This window comes from Homarus americanus, unplaced genomic scaffold (genome assembly GCF_018991925.1).
Source record: "Homarus americanus isolate GMGI-L3 unplaced genomic scaffold, GMGI_Hamer_2.0 scaffold4060, whole genome shotgun sequence".
Lineage (NCBI taxonomy): Eukaryota > Metazoa > Arthropoda > Malacostraca > Decapoda > Nephropidae > Homarus > Homarus americanus.
The window spans coordinates 319,165-324,173 of NW_024746161.1; positions in this window are offsets into that span (position 1 = coordinate 319,165).

Here is a 5,009-nt window from a genome sequence, read left to right on the forward strand (position 1 = left end):
TGGAACCTATCAGGGAGGGGGGGAGTGGCAGTTACTCTTGGTCTATCTGCGGTGTATATAATGTATTCTAATATATACATATATATATATATATATATATATATATATATATATATATATATATATATATATATATATATATATATATATATATAAAAATATATATATAATTGTTCCTTAAATTGTTATCTAAAAATGTAACTATCGCTGGAAAGGTGGGTCCTGAAGGCCTGACGCTGGCAGTGGTACAGGACACAGTCGGCCAAGTCATTTTGTGATACACGAAGAGACTGCGTGGCTGTGCCTGCACTCATTACTGGCTTGAATGTACAGCACAGTTAGGTACTCATTCACAGCTGGGTAAACTGTGGATGCCTCTGGTGCGAACTACCAATCCTAAGAACATGAGACGATGCTGTATCCACGATGCTGTATCCACTCGGCCATCGTACCCCCTTCACTTAAGAAATGACGACATGGTAGTGGGTAAGATGGCTACAAAATTGCAATATTTTATTTTTACTTATCTATGCATCCTTACCTCAGTTGTGGAAATAAGTAGTGTTGGAATATGAAATCTAGTGTAAGTACATTTCTGCACCGGACGTTAAAGCAAGGTTACGATAAGATAGTCACGTGACGTTACATATCACAGTAGGTTACAAGCCTCCAACGCTGAGATGTATAACATTCTTGAACTGGCAGTCTGGTACCCAGTAACTCTTAGTATCTGCTCGCCAAGGTCACACATACGCAAAAGTTTTGTTTTTCCTGCCACATACGCACTGTAGACTGCACATCATATTCGAATATCCGAAACAATGCAAACACGAAACATTTTCCTAATATTCAGATATCCATGTGTGATCAGGAGCATATTAAATATCAACAGCGTGGCAATTGCGGATATTTGCAAAACCCAGTCTAAACCCACAACTTGGAATTGGTAAATTTTCTTCGTTCTATCGTGCCTAAAGTGCCATATTGTTTGCTTATGAAAAATTTAAATGTAATTTATGTAGAATAATGGTGGGATGTTAGTTCTGAACTAGTTAATTTGGTAAAGTTGATTTAGGTTACACTGGGAAATGCCCGAGTCGAAACGTCCAGGAACCAGGTTTCAATATTCATTTCGAAGACGCTGCATGTTCAAGTGCATTTCAGCAGACGATTGAGAAAACGGAAAAGATGAAAGTTATGTGTTACCTTATCTTCCTCGGGTCTTCCTTGGAGAAGTTGTTGTAGCCCAGAGAGTTGAGGTTGTTCTCCGTCAGCCACACCGCTGCGAGGAAGAGATGTACAATATAGTGCATCACTCAAGCTACCCTACTCAGTTAAATTTACATGACGGAAAATTTTAATGTCTAAAAGGCAAGAAGTTTGTGGTGCATACCTGAGAGTTGATCAACTTGGTCTTCGTCAGGAATGAGATGATTTATTGCCATTAGAATATTCAAAAGCAAAAAGAAACATAACATTCAACTATGCATTAAAATATGACTACCTTAATAACTCATCATCATCATCAAGATATTCAGAAAAGACGTGAAGTAAGATTGGTTTGATTGACATTAAAATGCTAAACAATGAAACACAAAATGACATGTTTCACTTTTACTTTTACTTATATCCTCTTCGCCACTGATCGGCTTGTTAGCCGCTTGGGCGATCGGTCACGTCTCTTTTCATTTATATTCTTCACCAAAAGATCGGCTCGCTAGCCGCCCGGGCGATCGGTCACGTCTCTGTCACGCACTGTTGGCAAATACTGGGCATGCACCGGCTCCTGAATGTACCTGAACCCGCTCCAGTGTTGGTCAAGTCTTGTCTTGAAAGAGCTCACACTCGGTGCCGTCACAACACTCTCTGGTAGATTGTTCCAAGAGTTTACAACCCTCACTCCGAAAAAGTTTGCCCTCCCGGTTTTCTGGACTTGCGGCTTCTTCAATCTTGAGCTGTGACCCCTTGTGGGGCGAGCGTCCGCCAGCTCCAAGTAAGGACACTCAACTGAGTAGTGCCCCCTGAGATGCTTATACACCTCAACTAGGTTCCCCCTTGCCCGTCTGTAGTATAAGCTAGGCAAGTTCAGGCGCTCCAATCTCTCAGGGTAGCTGAGGTGCCGAAGTGCAGGCACCAGTCTGGTGGCCCTCCTTTAAACATTTTCAACGAACTGACAGTCCCTAGCATATCTCGGGGACCAGATGGGGTGACAGTACTCCAGATGGGGAAGCACTTCACTCCTGAAGATCGTTACGAGGGACGGACCGTCTAGATATCTGAACGACCTTCTTATAAGACCCAATAATTTATTTGCCTGATTTACCTTCTTCTCACAATGGCCCGAGAACTTCAGCTCATTGTCAACATACACACCTAGGGCCTTCTCACACGCAGTCTCAACTAGTGCAGTTTCTTCATCCCGTTGGGACATATGATACGCCTCCTTACCGTTGGTACGCCCCAGGTGCATCCTCTTACACTTCGTAACATTGAATCTCAGCAGCCATTTCTTCGACCATTCCTTGAGCCCACAGAGGTCCTTCTGCAGCTCTTCACAGTCCGCTTGGTTCTTAATTTCCCGAAATAACTTGGCGTCATCGGCAAACATTTGTATGGAGGAGTGTACAACGTCAGGCATGTCATTTATGAAACAAACAAACAACAGCGGGCCCAATACACTGCTCTGTGGTACCCCACTTGCTGCAGGTACAGATGGCGATTTCGTGCCATTAATCACCACACACTGCTTGCGGTTATGTAGAAAGTCTTCTATCCACGCTAGGACATTTCCCCGAATTCCGTACCCTTCCAGTTTGATTTTCAGCCTTTCGTGGGGTACACTGTCGAAAGCCTTGGCAAAATCTAGGTAAATATTGTCGATATTACCACCCCGTTCCAGAATATGGGTCCAAATACCCAATACCTTGAGCAATTGTGTTAAGCAAGAGCGCCCCGGCATAAAACCGTGTTGGCAATCTTTTACAAGGTTGTTTCGTAGTAGATGTTCCATCGCGGCATCTCTGATAATACTCTCAAGTACTTTACATATTATGCTGGTCAGGCTCACCGGTCTATAGTTTTCGTGGAGTGACGATCGCCCTTCTTGAAGATAGGACTCACATCAGCTACTTTCCATTCACTGGGGACCATTTGTTCATCCAGGCATTTACAAAACAGGATCTTCAGGGGCTCTGCAAGCTCGTTGCACAACTCTCTTACCACTCTAGGATGCACCATGTCAGGTCCGGAACTCTTATGGACCTTTAGCCTGGACAGTTTATTTTACGTAGTTATGATTATTAACACTATCAGATACAGGCAACCAGGCAGTGAACCTTGTATAAGAGCTGTCAACAAAATAGATCAATAGATTTTTATTCATAAACTAGCAGAAACGCTGCCCTCCGGGCTGCTCATTCGCTAGGCCACGGTAGAACGCCACTCTCCGGGATGCTCCACATTGTCTCACTGATCAGTCCCCAAAACTTCTTCCATCAATAGTTCATTAACGGTGAATGTAAGTTCCACCATGTTATTATTTTATTGTCTAATCTTCACTACATATAACAACATCCATCATCACTACATATAACATCATCCATCATCACCACATATAACACCATCCATTATCACTACATATAACACCATCCATCATCACTACATATAACACCACCCATCATCACTACATATAACAACATCCATCATCACTACATATAACATCATCCATCATCATTACATATAACACCATCCATCATCACTACATATAACACCTTCCATCATCACTACAGATCGGTAAAGTAGTTTCCGAGATTCTCGTGCGGACACACACACAAACAGACATACTTCTTTGTTTTATATAGATAGAAAAGAGTCATTACCATTACCATTCACTGCTCAACCGAAACACCGATGTGGATGTCTTGACTACCCAGCAGGTCCCTCAGCATCCAGAGCTGACCCACCTCAGCTATCCTCCATTCCTGGATGAGGTAGGGACTGCCATCAAACAGATGAAAAATAACAAAGCCTCAGGACCTGATGGAATCCCAGCCGAAGTGTATTAAGCAGGACGACCTCTGCTTACCAGCCGTCTCCACTCTCCTGAAGAATATATGGGGAAAAGAGGAAATCCCACAAGCTCTTAAAGACGCCTCCATCGTCAATATTTACGAGAACAAGGGTGCCCGAGTCCTAAAAAGAATTCTTCCTGAGGCGGAAAACTTACTCATAGAATCTCAATGTGGCTTTAGATCATCACATGATCTTTGCTGCCCGCCAGATACAGGAACAGCGTCATGACCTGCACATGGCCTTCATCGACCAAACCATGGCCGTTTTGGCTGCCCATCAAAATTGATCACCATTGTGAGGAAACACCACGATGGTATGAACGGCAGTGTCCTGCACAATGGCGCCCAGTCTAAGTTCTTCCCCATCCAAACGGGGATTAAACAAGGGTGTGTACTGGCACCATCTCTCTTTTCCGTTTTCTTGGCTGCCTTCCTTACTCGTGTCAGTGCCAATTTAGCCAGCAAGATGGACATCGAGTATCAGATGAAGGGTCTTTTCAACATAAGACGACTCTAGGCAGGAAAAAAGATGTCGGCAGCTTCCATTACTGAACTTCAGCAAGCAGACGACCTCACCCCTGTCGCTCACACTGAATGCGACTTGTAGGAGATCCTGAACTCCTATGCAGATGCGTATGCACACTTCGGCCTTGAGGTGAATATATGTAAGACTCAGATTCTCTTTCAGCCTGCCCATGGTTCAGCCACACTGCCACCATCCATCCAGCTTAACGGTACTACGCTCTCTAATGTTACCCACTTTCGATATCTCAGCTCCCACTTGTCCACCACTGCAGACATCTATGAAGAGATTCAACATCGGATCAGATGTGCATCTCAAGCTATTGACAGACTCCGTACCCATGTCTTCAGCTGTAGGGAGCTGAAATTATCTACAAAGTTGCACGTATATCGAGCAGTGATCCTCCCCACCCTGTT